Source organism: Protopterus annectens, chromosome 7.part0, assembly GCF_019279795.1.
Source record: "Protopterus annectens isolate FY-2018-M chromosome 7.part0, PAN1.0, whole genome shotgun sequence".
NCBI lineage: Eukaryota > Metazoa > Chordata > Ceratodontiformes > Protopteridae > Protopterus > Protopterus annectens.
The window spans coordinates 614,119,161-614,138,028 of NC_056739.1; positions in this window are offsets into that span (position 1 = coordinate 614,119,161).

Genomic DNA, 18,868 nt, shown 5'->3' on the forward strand with positions numbered 1-18,868 from the left:
ATATATATATATATATATTGTTTGTGTCTTTCGGCTTTTCCCGGTTAGGGGTTGCCACAGCGGAACTCCAGTCCGCTAATGATTGGCAGTAGATTTTTACGCGCTGACTTGCCGGGCCTAACGCACAACCTTCAACGAAGGAACGCCCATTCATGCATGTCGACACACAGAAGACACTCTAACTGAGAATCGAACGGGCAACGTCTAACTGTGAGGCGACAACACTACCGCAGCACCACCTCCGCAGTACACACACACATATATATATATATATATATATATATATATATATATATATATATATATATATATTTATATATATATAGGTGTGGTCTACTTTGCATAATTGACCCATACTTTGCCTAAACTTTTATTCGCAGAGGCAAAAAGAGTGAACATTCACATCAATGAAAAATTCCAATGGTGGACTTGCAAATCCTGATTTCTTGGGTTCTGTGAGCCAGCTGACAATCCAGATAGTTATGTAAGGGTTTACACCTAGCTCAGAGAGCTTGTCAACAATGCCTGACTGGATATTGCTTCAAATACTTTAGCTAGGTCAACATGCACAGTATGCACTGTTTTGCATTGTGTTAGACTGTTTTAAGGAAGCCTCTAAGCAGCCATTGCCTTGGTGACTCTCAAAGAAGTCTACCAGGTTTCCCTTAACAAAGCCAAAATGGGATAGGTCCATTGTCAGTACATTGCCAATGTTCTTGTTTATCATTTCCATGATAATTCATTCCATGACTTTGCGCATTAGGCTTGATAGAGTGATGGGTCTGTAGTTCCCTGGGTTGGTTGATAGTGCACCCTTGTGGAGGGGAATGGCTGCTGTTGTCTTCCATTCACTTGGAATGTAGCATGTTTTAAGGCTGTAGTTCGTATCTCTTCTTACCACAAGAAATCTGGACAGAGCCTGACATAATTTTGTGACAATGGAACAAATATAGGGGCAAATTTTAAATATTGCTCTTATAACATTAAACAAGTAGCTAGAATTACAGGGTTTGTGTTAAAATTAATTTTCTAAAGGATGTGAAGTCTGAAACCCAAAATATATGTCACAATTTAGTGATTTCATTCCTCAGATCATCCCAGTGGTTTGCCAGAAAACCACAGATTTTCTGAGGAACAGACTGAAATTTTGAGGCAAAAGTCTAGACATTCTGTGAAAATCTGGACAGCTGAAAGGTAAGCTATAGTTGAAGAGTGCCTCAAGTGGTCCTGATAGGTCATGTTTAGACAGTTCATGGGGCAATCATGGATGTTGTTGGGACCCATGGAGGTAGTATTCTTGGCTTCAGAGAGTTCTGTCAGCATGTGATCCCTACTGATAGTTGGGGGAAATATATTCAGGGGATTTTGCCTGGTGGAGCTTTGGGAAGTGGGGGTGAAGTTTGAGCTGAACGTATCAAACAGTAGATTTGCTATGTCATCCTGATTGGTATAGGTGATACTATTCACTGTCAGTTCAGCACACTGTTGTGTGACCTTTAAGGTTCTGGACATAGATGAAGAAGGCCTTCTGATTGTCCTTAATGTATAAAGCTATCCTGACCTCAATGACCTCATAGTTGGCCTTGTTGGATTTTATTAGACCTCTTAGTTTCTTGTTTAGTTGCATAAGAAAGCACTTGCCTTTAAGGGAGTTACTTTCTCTGATTTTGGCCATGATTCTTTTTTTCTTTTATTATATACTCTGTTTAGGTGAAGATTCCACTAGTGAGATTTGGTTTAGTGCTTGTTTTGGGTTTATTTCTGGTAGGTATGGCAGCCTCTATGCAGCCATTCACATTTGTATAATGGCTCTGTGAATACTTTTGCATAGGTAACTGTGGTCTCGGGGTTTGGGGAGCCTTCAATTTTGACAAACTGTTGCTTAATAGGATGTAGTCTGCCTTTGAATTCTGGTCCAACTTTGTCTGACTTTGAACAGTTCCTGTTACTGGTTTAGCTGGATATTCTGTGTTGAGTTTTACTTCAAATGAATCAGTTTTGTGATCTGACCTCACTAGTGAGGACATGACTGGGTGGTGGGGTATTGCAATGTTCTCCCATGTTAGTGAGTAACAGATCCAGTATGTTTGGTCCTCTGGGTGGTACGTGCATTAATTTTTTCAGGGCATTTGCATTAATAAAGTCCAGGAAGTGCTGTGCCTGTGAGCACCTCTGGTAAGTTTAGGTAAGAGTTGAGCTCCATGGTATCATCTTGTTTAACCAGCCTGGAGGTATGTTTGTTGCTTATGTAGATCAAGACACCTCCAAACTTTGCCCCAGTCTGATGGTCTAAATGTGTGGAAGGCACTGTGGCCTTGCACTGCTGGAATACTTTCTATGTTTTTTAACCAGGTCTCAGTCATGGCACAGATGTCTACATTCTCCAGATGAAGAAGGACTTGAAGGGTGTGGAGTTTTTTCTTTAGGCTCTGATCATTGAGCAGTAACACCAAATCAAAAGGTTGTTTTTAGACATTTTTAACTATGTTGGTAGTTTTGTCTTTTTGGCACTGCCTAAAAAAGGCTCTAATTGGGTGGATTTAGTTTTATCCAATATCCAAAATCCTAGGGGTACAGGTGCAAACCATGGGTCTATGTTTGCAGATCAACTGTGGATTACAGTGAACATCATATAATCGAATGTGAAAGAGCAAAACGTTAAAGTATCTAAAACCCTTAACATCAAAAATAATTCATTGAATGGCCATAATTGGCCAACAACCCGGAAATACAGCTGTAAGTGAAGGAAGCCTTTTCTTAAATTTTTAAATTTGCCATTTTTCCCAGTGTAGTGCGATCTTGGATATATATAGTTGGGGGGGGGGTTGAAGCCTCCTCACCTTGGTTGATTATGCTTGCAATGTTTGCTAACTATGGCCATTTGATGAATTATTTTATGATGTTAAGAGTTTTTGGTACGTTAATATTTTGCTATTTCCCATTCAATTCTAAGCCTTTTGCTGTAATCCATATTCAATGCTCGAACGTAGACCCGCAAACCATCCTTTGCAAAGCAATGAGGTCTTTTAACCATGTTTTCCAATACAGATAGATATTTGATCCCCTTAGAGTGACATCAGAGACTATCAAAAATCAATCATTTTATGTTCATATTGTGACATCATCCTTGATGAAGATAGAATGCTGCTCAGTGCAAGGCTCATACCTATCTGTGACACATATTCTGAGAGATCTGTTATGTCTCTTTCCATATAGTCCAGTGATATATATCTCTGGTCATTTACTCCCATGTGGACTATGATAGAATCATATTAGTACCTGGGGTGCAGTAACTTGAGTGTGTGCATGATATTGTGGATCCTGACTCCAGAGAGGCAAATAACAGTTATTGTCTCCTTGTCTAACCTGATGAGTGAGGCTTCTGTGTGTCACACAATGAGGTCCCCAATGCCAAGAGTGTTAGGTAAAGAGTATGATTGCCTTATGGGCTTTGCAATTGGGGTACCATTATGTCTAGGCTTATGTGAGCTGTTTGGTGTAGCTTTTGTTATGTGTTTTAGTGGTTGCTGAGGAGCAGTGTTGCTATGTGATGGCTTTGGAGGTCTTTGAGATTTGGGAAGCTTTCTTTTAAGCACTTCAGAATAAGACAATCTATGCATCTGGTGAATTGTATATGTGAGGGATGTAATGTGGGGATTCCTTATTTCTATGCAAGATTTTTGCCTCCAAGGAAGTGGTATATTTATATCTGTTATATACGGGTCTATATTAGAACATCGAAAGTTCATTATTTCGAATGTTCTAACATCGAACCCTATTCAGCGAACACTGACAACATCGAACATTCAGAACAGTGAATTTTTTCCTAGGGAAAGAAATTGCTGTTCCAAAACACATACACACAACACAAGCATACCAAACAAACAGCAATCCACACACATACACCCAAAATCTTGCAGTTAACCCTATACTAAACTGTACAAACACCACTGGCTATCTACTTACCTTAACCCAAACCCTAACCCTAAGGTCCGTCACTATCGCACACTTACCTCACCTGCGCCCTAACTCACCTAACCTGCCCTAACCCTCATGTCCACACAATCGCACACATATCTCCCTCACGCCCTAACCCTAACTCACCTAACCGTCGCACACTTACCTGAACCCGACCCATAACTTTCCACCACAGCACTGAAAATAGTGAAATGACAGAAACAGACAACCAAATTCTTTCCCTAGGAAAAAATTTGGTTATCTGTAGTTTCGCTAACAGTTTCGGATCTAATCCTAACTCTATAGGTAAATTTGATGGTCTAGGGTACTGTTACCTTCTGCTTCCTCAGTGGGCAGCTATTTGCAAACTTGCCTGATTTACAGTAGATAAAAAAGCTTGAAAACTGACACATTTGCCCTCTAGCCAATAAGTAACCACCTTTTGAGCTTCCTGCAGTGCTTCTCATCTCACAGGGACCAGGTAAATACCTTCTGCCACAATATGTCTGATCCTGGAACTTCTTATTGTAAAAGCACAGTAAAAGCAGCTCAAGTTGAGATTAAACAACAAACAACTACCAAATGACTAAGTCCCTATTAATTTGCTCTTCTGCAAAGAGATTTGAAAGCACACAGTCTAGAAATGCTAACAAACAGAGAAATGACTATTTTTGCCACAAAATTAAATAACTGGTTTAAAAAATGCTCAAAAAGCAGTAGTGATCACTGTTTAAAGCAAGTACAAATGCAGTTAGTCACAAAAATATTCTTATCTTATCTTGAATGACTCTGGGTGCAGTTGAAACATTGGAAAAGCATTGCAGAATTCTCTCCAAGTGAATGAATCACATGAATCGTGTCATACACTGTAAATAACATTAACAGATGAAATTCTGAAATGACCCAGTATTTTGTAGTTTTTATTTCTAATATATATTTCTGAATAGCACTGTTTGTATACTTGCATTGTTTGCGTTATCCTCATCTGTTAATCCCTATTCTAGCAATTCCAAAATGACTTTGTGATCTGACAAATCTTTTAAACGTTTACCACTTTTATACACAAAATTAAGTATAACTCCATTGACTTTTAACATAAAAGAAGAACCCTTTAAAATCTTGCAATCATACCTTTTATATTTTGTTTCACTGGTCCTTCTACTGAATGCATTCATTTCATAGCTTTTCGTTTTGCACTATCCATTTTATTTTTCCTTTTCAGCCTTATTTTCTATTCATCCTCACTTAGGTATGCATTATGTAAAGACAACTTCTATCCCTTAAAGCTTCATTAATTCTACTGTTTGCTGCCTTTGATGGATATCCTCTCTGAATGAATTTCTGTTGCAAACCCATAGTTTCTTCTTTACAAATCTTGGCATTTTCTGTAGGCTATCATATCTGAATTGCATTATGTATGACAAAAAGCAATGTGTTTCAAAAGGTTTTTCTTGTATACCAACTAAATGAACCACTATGGTAGACACTAACAAGGAACTAAAATATTTCTTTAAAATTTTGAATCTGAGTTACATAAATGAGTGGTGACAGTAGGGGTTTGGAGATTATCCAGGAACATCACACGTGCAGAGCTGGTAACAGCGAAGGTAGGAATTTAGTTGAGTTTTAAATGATTTTAGGGAGTGTTCTTGTCTTGTTGCTAGAGGGATGGTGTTCCAGTGATCTGCCAGTAGAATTGTTGGGTTTGGATACATGTAATAGGTATTCGTCTGATCAACATAATGGCCTGGAAGGGTTATATATTTGTATGAGGTTGGAGATGGATGGACATTTGTTAGGTTTATACACAGTGTAATGGATTTGTGGAAGTTGTGAGTAGGTCACATAATTCAAGTCCAAAATAGTGCTCAAACAGGTAAAGACAAGCCTACAAAATTAGCCAAATGAAAAAGGCAAACATTTGACTCAAAATCACCAGTGTGATAACAATTAAAAGTATTAATAAGATAATGCACAATACTAGTTAAACTAGTTATGCGGCCCAGGGTCTATTGTGCATTATCTTATTAAAACTTTTAACTTGCTATCACTGTGGTGACTTTGAGCTGACTTTTTGCCTTTTTAGCATGTCAGATAATGTAGGAATTCCAATCACTGTAATTCCCTTAGTGTGGCACAGTGACAGGTTCTATCTGGAAGATTGGCAACGAATTGTGCTATATAAAATAGTAACATTGGTCAAGTTTTTTTAGCAAGGTCACTTGGATGTTGTTAAGGATGGCTACAGAATATGTTAGAGTAGGCAAGAGGAGAGAAGAGGCAATGTGTTCTCTTACAGTGTATGAGAAGAAGGGTTTTGCTGTATAGAGAGAATATTTTTTTGGTGTATTTTTTCACTATATTTTGGATACATGTGTGTTATATCTTAGGATCTCTTCTACACAAATGCCTAGCAATTTAGCATGTGTGATAGGTTCAATTTTTGTTTTGTTAGTTGAGGTAACTGAGAAGGAGGTTTTGTTGATTGTAAGCTGTTTTGGAGTAAATAGGATTAGTTTGGATTTACTTAGGTTTAACAATAGCTAGTCAGATGTCAGCCAGGTTTCAATGGAGGAGAAGGACTCCTGGGTAAGTTCTTGTAGTTTGTTGATGTTATTGCAATACAGATAACTGTGTCATCATCTGTATACAGTACTAGAGATGCAGTTTTACAGGCTTTATGTAGGTCATTGATAAAAATGTCAAAGAGAATGGGTCCCAAGACTGATCCTTGTGGTACACCAAGGAAGGATGAGATTGTCTTTTAGCCACTTGACAGCTTGAGCTCTATTTTGGAGCTGCTACAGAACTGTGATATAGCAGTGGTGTCAAGTTCTAGGTTATGAAGTTTGTGTATAAGAATAGAGTGAGAGACTGTGCAAAAGGCCTTGGATAAGTCAAATAAAGTGGTAGAGGTACTTTGCTGGGGATGAAAGCCATGCTGAGATGAGGAGAGGAGGTTATTTTGTGTGATATAATGTAAGAGTTGTGTCTGGTTACAATTTTTGAGTATTTTGATGGGGGAAAGGATGACAATAGGCATGTAGTTTGAGAGTTCAGTTAAATGACCTCCTTTGTGGAGAAGAAGAATGTGGCTTTTATTCTCAGAGTGTAGGGATGTATGCTTCACTAACTGAGCAGTTTATTAGAATTGAGATTGGGTAGTCTATTGCTTCTGCAGCCATCTTAAGATATTCACCATGTAGGTTGTCAGTGGTTAAGTCTGTGGGCTTCAATTTAAGTAATATTTTTTTATGTAAGTACTAGGGACAGGTTGTAAGGAGAGATTATGAAGAGGAATGGTTGGTGGTACTGTTGTCTGGTTGTTGATATTAGGAGAATTTTGAAGTAGTGATGAGACTGAATGAAATGGGAGTAGAAAGCATCAGCACAGCTGGTAGAGTTGTTGTTAGTGTTAAGTGTAGGAGTTGTTGAAGGGTGCAGCCAGGATTAAGCACCTGATTTATAGAAGATGAGAATGTTTTGGAATTTTTATAGTTGTTATTTTGTGGGTTAGTGTAACATGTTTTTTGTAAAACAAAATAATAGCAGTGTAGGCCACCAGGCTAATGATAAAATAATAAAACTTTTATTCCAACACAACAACAAGCCTGGTGGTTTACACTGCTATTATTTCATTTGACTTAACTCCTGCTTTTGTGGACCTTTAGCTTCTGGCTGGTCTTATATATGTTCATGTTTTTTTTTTATCTAACTTAATTGGAGTTTTAGTTTGGCTTCTTAGTTCTCTGAATTTTTGGAGCTATGTTAGTGTTTTATTGGAGTGCAACTAATGCAAAGGGGTTGAAGGAGTATCCAATTTCTCATTACTGATTTAGTATAAAAGTTCTGAGTGCAAGTGTTCAAGGCAGTCTATGGTTTTATTTTGGAGTATCTGGTGCTCTTTTACATGGACTGCAAATGAGAAGTGAGACAGCCTGCTTTCTAGAGTCAAGTAGCTCACATTTATATGTTCTGCCTGCTCATCTTCTGTAACTGCTGACTGTAAAAGCCAGAGTTAGATAGATTATTGCATGAGACTTGGAATAGCTCTCTTATTGCTAACTGACATTAATAACCATCAAGATTACCATTTTTTCTACTTGGTAATTTGCCATCAGTCAGTTACATGCTTTACCACTGTCTAACCACACTCAAGGCATCTTCTTGTGTAGATAATGTCCACGACAACAATTTCTCAATTCTAGAGAAGAAACCGATAGCAATGAGAAAGTGAAATGGTTGTAGCCATGTGTTTATTACAAAGTATACTGCCAAATTATCATGGGTTTCTTACAAATTATAATGCCAAATTACCAAGTTTTTTTATTATTATTATTATTATTATTATGCCAAATTACTACGTTTATGACAAATTATACTGCCAAATTACTATGTGTTAAATTATTATGGCAATGTACCATGTGCTTATTGCAAATTATAATCCCAGATTACCATGTGTTTATTATAAATTATTATGCCAAATTACCATGTGTTTATTACAAATTGTAATGCCAACTAAGCATATATTTATTACAAACTTATGCCAAATTGCCAATTTACCAAGTGCTTATAACAAATTTTAATGCCAAATTATCATGTGTTTTGTGATGAAAGGAGATACTGCCAGCTCAGCTAGCTGGAATTTTGTAAATAATAATATGTCATTGGTGAATATCGAAATGTTTTATACAAGATGCTTGTGTTACAAATGTATTAGAACTGTATGTCATGTGTATAGTAAACTGCATTGTACAGACATGTGTTGAAAAGAATACTTACAGAGTGCTATTTGCAATGTAGTCACAGTTGTGCTCTACTGGAAGAGAACACTATTGTAACTGTTTAAATGTACATATTTTAACAGTGTAAACTGGAATACAGGAGGTTAACTTCAGTAAAATAACTAAAATTAAATTACTTTATGGCTAGGCCATAAAATATGGTATCTTTCAATTTTCAATATAGCAAGAAACAATGTCTGTACTAGGAAACTTTCTGTATTGTGTTTAGGGTGAAGTAATTACTAGTGTTGAAAAGGAATGCAATTGTTTTATGACTTTCAGCATCTGCCAGAGATCTGAGGAGATACCCTTGTCTGTATATTTTTACAGATAAATGCTAAATACTACCAGCTTCATCAATGGTTGTTTGGCCTGGGAACAAGCAGTCAGATGACAAGAAATGATGTCATTCTACAAGTTATCCCAGCAGTAATATTTGAGATATTAATTTGAGAAGTCTCTTGGTGAGACACAGTATTCTGTATTCTGTATTGGACTTGACAGCAACTAGAAGATCCATTCACCACATCTGCCTTGCTCTATTAATACGTTTTTAGGTTATAGTAATTCTCTTAGATTCAGTCAGGAATATAGTGATGCTTCATTTAGATATTTTTCTTTATTTATTTGAGGCTGTCCTGCAATGTTTTTTCAAATATTTCCTGTGGTTTTGTACACTGGTGTCACTGTGAATATATATATATATATATATATATATATATATATATATATATATATATATATATATATATATATATATATATATATATATATTTAGTTTTGTCTTGTACTTTTATTATTTATTTTTAAATATATTTAAACCTTTCATTGTGGCTGATCTGTGTAGAGATATATAGGTTTTGATAGTACTTGCATATTTATTTGGTGACACTGTGTGGGTCACTCCTAATAGCCTTGCTCTTGGTCAAACTTAAATGTTTGTGTTAATATTAATATTACACAGTAAGATTGGACACCCTTTGTTAAGGGCTTTAAGGTAGCTGGCAGGAATGACTGGTGGCTGTAAAAACTACATTATAGTCTGGGCAGAAGGGGACATAGCTAGTAAACCTGTACCAGCCTTTCCCAGGTGTGTGAGTGTGTGTGTAAATCAAACCTCAAAGACTGTGTGTGTCAGGTACTTGGGCAGGAATATGAAGCACTGGTGGGACAGAGAGGGTGCTGAGGTCTTGGCTTAGTCACTCAGCTGAGACCTCAACTCTATGGCTGTCCCACCGGGGAGTATTATTGGGGATCTGGAGAAAGAGGGAGAAACCAGCCCCAGACTGACTGTAGTCTCTGTGTGCTTTTAAGGGAAACTGCACTTGATGCAGAAAGCTACATCTGGAAGTACTGTGTGTGTGCTTCTCACCCTTCCAGTGTACATCCACCCCACTGATGCCAGTGGTGTGGACTGAGGATTTTTGATTACTGGTCCAGTGGAGGGTCAGCACATGTTTATTACAAATTATTATACCAACGTATGCATTGCCAGTTTGTAATTCTCAGGGAGATACACACAAGACAGGAGATTCAAGGAGACCTTACTAAGTGGCAGCACTGACAACATCTGACTTTTAATTAACATAAGATCATCAACCTCAATCTCATTTATATCACAATATAGATTTGCAACATACAACACCTCCCATTACACAATGAATAACTGGATAAGAAGTCCCCAAAGCCTCTCCACTCTGCTGGAGTTTCAGCTAATATGTTTTCAAACCCTTCAGAGCATCAGCTAATCAGTCTTGAAACCTTTCCCCTACCAACATAGGTCTGCCTTGCTGATCCTGTTTTTCATCACAGTGGAGGAGGAAAGGACCCCTCCCTTCCACCAATAGCATGTCATTGGGAACTCTGTAGATCTTCTCTCATGTAGTCATAAAATTTTGCTATTTCCTCATTTGGTATGTGAACTCCATCTTCAGGGTAAACTGTTGGTCATATGGCTTTTATGGTGCGGTGTACTATATAAGTCGTCCCAACAACTTCCATTAGTTTGTTCCTGTAGTTATTAATCATACATCTAACTCTCCCTTCTGCTCTAATGAATGCAACCCTTTGCCATTTCAATCTCTGTATCACTTTTGACCATATTAAAGAAGCTAGAGGCCACCTTTGTTTTGTTTTCTTTATACCACTTTGCCCTATTAAGTTTCCAAGTCACCCACTGGCATGGTGCATATGTCATTTCACCACGAGGAGAAGAATTGTATCTGGCAATCTCCAAACTGAACACTGTCATTTCAACTACAGCCATAACTATGGCCATCTCAACACCCCAACCCTAACAATTTTGCTGACTATAGCCAGTTTTCCTTAACATTACTTTTGACTTCCTTCTACACTCACCAATGCAACCTTTTGATGTATGAATGCCCTGGGATCCATATCTCCTGCAATGTTTGTGAACTTTGTGCTACAAAAACAAAATCCAGAATGTAAGAGCATGTTGCCTGTCATTTATGTTTTATATGCATTAAACTTCCATTTCCTTATTTGTTTTGATTTTCCTGCAATGTCCCTGTCTTTTGTGCATAAGATTCTGCCCCTATCCAAATGAGTGTGGCATATATTTAGAAATATCCATTGTGTGACTGGACTTCCAAGTTGTTGGCAAAAAATGTCCCTTCCCTGATCCTTTCAGTGATATGTTATATTGTGGAGACTGCATTACATAACACTCTGCATCCTCTATGATGTAAAGTCACAAACTGCTCCATTGCCTGTTGCTCATTCATGTATTTCTGCCTCCTTGTCTGCAGTCCTTACATCTTAGCAGAGCTATAGGTTACTTCTGTTTACCATTATGATGTAATAATTCTAACTAGGTAACTACTCCACGTAGAGCTGTTAAAGAACAGGCTGTGAAAATCCAGACCCTATATCCATCATGGCATACCTTTGGAGTATTGCGTTATAAGCCTTGCAGTACTGTTGGACCAGCTGAGTACTTTCTGTTTGGGTTCTGGGCTGCGTAGGTATTTCCACACCCAACAGTTTAGCATGTATTATATTTGACATGCATTTGTTGAATCTGCCCACTCCATGACCTTGTGTAGTTAGCTTATAACTTGCAAGGTGTAAACAGCCTTTGTCTTGCTAAAATATGCTTCCAACATTACCAAGACACTTGTTGTCAACTGTTTTACTGCAATAGGCTGCATCACTAGCCAACTTTCACCTTCCTAGTACCCATAAACTGATGTGGTCCTCTTTTGTAAGCAATGTACGTATGTGTACTGATGGAGCTAATTATTACCTGCCATTCGTACATGTCCACACATTCCATAAATGAATGAGTCCCAGTTGGTATGGTGCTACTTTCTGTGCCAGCACCTTGATGTTAGCCACCAACGTGAATGAGAAAGACAATCAGCTAATGAGTTATTTAAGCCTCGTACATGTTGTGTTCTAATCAAATTTGGTCAAATTCCACGACAATCAACATGATTAAACTGACCATCACCCCTTTTCCTCACAGTTGAGTGTTCAGTTTGTGAACCACACATGTGTTGTCTGACTTGAGCAGGATTACTGTGTTTGCCAGTCTAGTTCTAATTCTGCTACCATTAGGAAAGAATTCCAGATCTGGGATTACTAACTGAATGCTGCTGCTAATTCCTCCTGACCACATGCTGCTGAACCAGCTTCTTCTAAAGTACCCTCTGATATCCTATTCCCTCTGCTGTGTATGAGTATATTTATTTAGTTATTTGTATTTGTTAACTGTGGTAGAGCACTAATCCTACTGGACCATTTTCAGGCACAGTGCTGGCATACATGAAATTTCCAGTCTGATTATGAATAACTCACAGCATTTACAGTGTAATGTTAACTTTAGCAGACACAAATTACATTTTGAAACAATTACAGTTAAATTTACATAGTAGTCATAGTATATTTGTGACATTGTCATTCAGAATATATAATTAATGTAAACCTTGGCTCTAGATGATTGTCACTGTTGAAGTGACACCTCAACCCCATGTGCAAAAATGGGAAAAGGGGTTGTGGGTGGATGGATGGATGAATCAGTTAATATTACAGTATAATGCATAGCAAACTTTTGCTGAAAAAGTGTTTTTGTGGTTGATATGTGTTTATATTTATGATTTTCCATTATGCTATCTTGCTGTGATAGTGCTATACCAGTGAATTTCCAGATAAACCTCCACCACACTCCTACTTCAAATTTCATGTCTTTCATGACCCTAATCATATGATGTGCCTTTGAACTTCTTGCCCCTTTCACTGCCCGCCTCCACATCTGTGGTCTGCAAAGTAAAAGTTTAATGTCTCTCGTCTGCTTGGCATGTACTTAGTGGTCTGCTATTGGCTTTTTTTTTTATAGCACTAGACTCAAAGAAAGCTTTTGCTACCCCTCTGCACCTCAGTTTTCCCTTCTCCTTCCCTCTGAAATTAATGATCTATACCATGTTCTTTCCAGCTACTACATTTGTCAATCTCCATTCTGTGTAGGCACTTCTGAGTCAGGTTACTTCTTTCTTATCTATGCCCTGAGCAGTCACTGACAACTGCTTACTCCATTACTATTGTTTTCTACCCTTATTGTTTTTAGTCTATAACTTTAAATTTATTTATTTATTTTACATTTGTTTACCGGGATAATCTGACTGGATACATGTCCATTTTCAGTGCAGGCCGGGGGGAGAAAAGCTCCAGTAGAAAAACATTACATAGATTACACAAGAAGTTAGATAACATTACATGGATTACACAAGAAGTTAGATAACATTACATGGATTACACAAGAAGTTAGATAACATTAGAAATTATAAGACAAGGTGTTTTGTACAATGGCTTAGTAATGTTCCCAAATAGGGACTCACAGTTCTCATGATCAGAAACAATAAAAAGCAAGAGACATCAGATTGGAAGAAGAGCTCGGTTAAGTAATTACATATTACGATATTTACAGATTATGCTTTCAGTTTATAACTTAATTGGGGTTGGTACATGAGCAAAGCCAGTTCACTCTGAAATACGGTTTGAGGTTTTTTTTTTTTAAGAGACTTATGGAGGATTGTAGGGTTATATAGCTTGGCAATAAATTCCAGGTTTTGCCAACAAAGTTGGCAAACAGGGATTCACCAGCAGAGTTATTAGCTTTGTGGTTTTGGACCAGTAGTTTGTTGGCTGATCATAGGGATCTCAAGTTGCTATATGGCTTAATAATATTTATAAGTGAGGGGGTATTCTCAGGGTCGTATAGTATTTTGTGCGCTATTAAGAGTTGATTGAATTGAATTAAGCTGGGCAGTTCCAGCCATTCTAGTTGTTACAGGTTATGGCAGTGATGGGTTCTATAGGTGGAGCCAGTAGCAAATCTGGGAATATGGATATAGCTATGGGAGAGTTTACTTAGTTCAGATTTGTTGAGGTTTGAGAGTATAGTTGAGGCATATATAAGAGAAGAGAGTAGGTGTGACTGGGCAATAGCAGTTTTAGCCAGTTGGGTTAAAAATGTCTTATTTCTATACAGTTATCTAAGCTTCTTATTGACAGTCTGTATTGTTTTGTTGACCTGCAGGTCAAATTTAAGATTATTATCTATGCCCCTAGAAGCTTGGTGTGGGTATCTGGGGAGATAGTGGTACCATTATTTGATGCTAACAAGAATGAAAGTGTGGCAGATCTACTAGTGGGGGTGAAGAGTAGAAGTTTAGTTTTATTGGGGTTCAGCAGTAGGCATTGGTTGGCGAGTCAGTTTTCAATAGTATTAAACGTATTTTGGGTTAAGATTTGCAATTCGGATGGGGAGGTGGCTGAGCAGATCAGAGTGGAATCATCTGCATATTGAATGCAGGCAGCTTTAGGGATAGCAGTGTGAAGGTTGTTGATGAAAATAGAGAAAAGTAGTGGACCTAGTATGGAGCCTTGAGGGACATGGCGTGTGAGAGGTAGCTGGCTAGACAGTTTGCCCTGCCTGTTGTCTACCAGTCAGGTAGGACTGGAACCACTGGACTGTGTGCTTATTGAGGGAAATTGACTTTAGAGAAAGAATGAGAAGTTCATGGTTGACCATGTCAAAGGCTTTTGATAGGTCAAGAAAGAAGTCGGAGGACAGCCTATTGTCATTCCTGTTTAGGTTTATGGCATTAGTAAAGGAAAGAGGGCCAAGGTGGTGCTGTGGTGTGGCCTGAAACCATGTTGGGAGTTGGATAGTAAGTTATTCTGTGTAAGGTGTTTCTTTAGGCTTTGGTATGTATGTAGTGTTAACTTAATGGTTGTAGTTTAAACTGAATTTTAAACTGAATTTTTAGCTGTATTGTAAATACAGTATTTTACTGTATTTTAAATACTAAGTTGTCTAATCTTTTCTTTTTGCATTTACACTAGTAAGCATCCTTAGCTACTTATGAGCAAAATCTGGCAGTACCAATTTCATTGGAGTTTTTGGCAATACACTGGTCCTAAGGAGAAACCATCTCCTTCCAGTAGATTGTTTTCTGTGCCATTACTCCACTCTGTGGGTGGACCCTGCTTCATGCTCCTACCCTACTCCCATTTCACAACTACCCTAATATCCTCTACATCTATACTTCCACTAATATCTCCTCTTCCTACATTAAAACCCACTCCTTCCCATCTCAGCTATTCAATTACTATGTGACATAATCTCCTTCAATCTTCACAAAACACACATGATTCACCACCTTATACTCTAATGCTTTAACTCTTTACACTCCATCTCCTACTTAAACAGTAACCGTATCACCACCCTAGCTTTTCTCCCCTGTTCAACATATCTTCAAACATCAATTTCCCATCATATTATTTGTAATCCTGCTACTCACATACTACAGAAAATAAGACTTAGCTTGTCCACAGTTTAAACTATCATACCTTAACACACCAACAAACAGTGACTTTAACTATCTGCCATCCTACAAATATGCTCTTACTTTGCTTATCATCTCACATCTTATCTGGTCCTAATCCCACCAACCTATCTCTCTCTCATCCTTACATATATAACATACCACTCTACTAATACATCCACCATAATAATTGCACCAGCCATAAATGTAATTATTAGACCTCTCAATTCCCCTCCCTACCATTCAAATTAAAATTCTACATAAATATCAATATACCAAAATTCCCATCCCTACACAAATATGTAAAACACATCACTGCATGAAGCTATGTACATCCTAATCCAGGATCACACACCACATCCACACCACCCATCCATAATCCCCACATTACTACACCACTACCCCCATATCTAAAATTGCTTCTATAAATACCCAGAGTATGTTAAATAAAACACCTGAATTTCACTCCTAGATCACTCAGTATTCGCCAGATATAAGAGCAGTTAGCAAAATGAGGCTCAAACCTAATATAAAAGGTAGTGAAATACTTTCCTCATGTTACATTATCCTTCTCACAAAAACCAGGACTAGCAGTTATTCTCTTACTCTCTACTCCCCATCAGTCCACCAAAATTAAACAATGCCAAACTTATAATCTCTTTGCCCAAAGTCAACAACCACAAAAAATATGCATAACCTCTTTCTACATCCCTCCAAGAAACAACATACCTATTCTAAAAGACAGCCTACACTGGATATCCACTAGCATAGCTTCTGAAATCACTATTTTTGGAGATGTTAATACAGACTGGAAAAACCTTGTAGGTGACTGTAGTAAGAATCTTTGTGTTCAACATCTTTGTATCATGTATAGTAAGGGTTAAAATGTGAAACTGCATTGCGTGCAAAGAAATAAGCTAAAATATTTTTTTTTTTCTTTTAAAGGATTTGCTGACCAAAGAGGAATGCACAGATGATACCTTGATCCAGCTACAATCTTATCTTGTGCCTGACCTCTGACCGTCTAAGGCTCCAGGATGTGAATTTATAGCTTTGAGTGAAATTCCTTGTCTAGTAACCAGCCACTGTGTACATGCAGGAGAGGGTATAAAAACCCATGTGAAATGTACAGAATTTAGACTGCTGACATACCATGTACTTTGTAGCATGTCTCCATGCATGTAAAATAAACCTTTTTTGCTTATTTTTATCTGCGTGATTCTTCCAGTATATGTTAAGAGTATTAAAATCTTTTGACATTTCTGGTGCCCAAGACCATGGGGCCACCTCTTCACGGTACGAATCGCATAAGAGGGACTGAAAAACCTGTACAGGAAGGGGAGAATGAATCTTGGGCTCCCTTGAACGGAAAGACCTCCGACGAAGAAGTCGTAAGTAGAGGCCAGTCACTCTTAGATTCGATCCGTGGGACGGTGACGAACGGGGTGGAAGATCCACAGTAAAGTAAGCTTTTTCATTTATAAAAGTACTTTTTTTTAAGGGACTAGTCATAAAGGAATTTCTTTTGTTTAAATTTTACAAAAGACCGGTAGAGATCTCAGGAAAAGGAAAACAGTTTTTCTTTTAAATAAGAAAAATGGGAATAGGAAGCAGTTGTTGTGCTAGTAAGGGCTGCTTAAATAAAAGGACTGAAGATGAGGAACATATGTTTAAATTACATCCAAAAAACTTAAAATACATAAAAAAATGGAAGACAAATTATGGGTTTAGTGGTAACTTAAATAGATCAGAATGTCAAAATTTGGTGAGAGATCTGTGTAGGGACGCAGGAGGCAAAGTTAAAAATCAAGTGAAGATGGGATTCCCTCAAGCACAGAAATGGTTAGAAGAAGCTAATAAGAGACATAGGGAACAGTTTTCGAATAAGGGAAGTGGTGGCTCGAGTGCAAAAGATACATTTTTCATCCAAAAGGATGATAATGAAACATCTGCCGTCTGTCGCAAGGTGATGGCCCCACCCTTATATCCAGACCCAGAAACCCTTAAAACCAGTCCACCTCAGTATCAGGAAAGTGAAGAAGTGAGCCAAAGCAAAACCATACCTCCCATAGTTTTACAAAAGCAGGCGGATGACACTCTGGACCTACGAACCCGTAGTATAGACAAATCAGAATGGAAACGAAAAGAAGCCGAAGTCAATTCGGCGTCTACAGAGTATCCCCTCATAGAAGTTGCAAATCCGCAAGTGGGTACACCCGGACAGGGTCCCACCATTTTAGTCTATCGACCCTGGACGCGGGAAGACATTTGAAAAGCCGTAGAAGGAATACCACTCCCTAGGTTAGATATGACCAAGTTTTGTGAGGACGTCGCAGGCATGATAGAAAGTTATAAGCTAAATGCCGTAGAGGTGGAACAAGTAGTTCGACAAATTTTGGGTCCCGATTGGTACTTGGTCTGTGGGGACTGGAATCCCATAACCAGAGTAGACAATAAACCACTTGCCCACAATTCGGACTCATACCAAAAGCAGGTTAAGGATTTACTAGACCGTATTTTGGACAAATGGAAGCCTAGGGCAGACTAGACCTGTATCAATAGATGTGTACAAGCAGACGATGAAAAAGTAGACAACTATTTGCAGAGACTTACCCAGTGCTTTGATAACCATAGTGGTATGCAAAAATAAATAATCAGTCAAAAGACTCCTCATATGAACAACAATTAAAAAATGCCTTTTTAAAAGGGTGTAAAAGTGCTATTAGCAACTTTGTCCAAAAGCATATGATAGATCATCGGACGGCACGTCTGCAGCCCCTACTGGAGTATGCAAGACACGCAGAAAAATATTTAGAAGAAAAGAAAAGAAAACCAGCTCAAACCTTTAGGTGAGTGAAGATGGGACACTTATGCTATTGCAAGGTACGACTAACAGGGGCAGAGGAAGGGGCAGAGGCAGGGGTAGAGGAAGAGGGAATGTGGGACATTCCAAAGACTATGAAGGCAGGCAAAAAAGAGGGGAATGTTTCAAATGTGGTAAAAAGGGACATTTTGCAAGGGATTGCCGGTCTTCTGAAAAAACTAAAACCACCCCGGATCATGGGTCAGCATGACTATATGATGGTGGTGGAGGTGAATCAGACCCGGACAAAGAGGCTGATTGGCCAGAATTAATAAGGCAGAGTGAAGAGGAAGTTTTGAGGACGTAAACGAAGAGGGTAAGGGAGAATGTGCAGGATGGGAGAATGAAATGACTGATTTTTCAGAAGAAGGCGAATATCAGGTTGTTAATTTAACAGCGCTGGCTGTAACTAT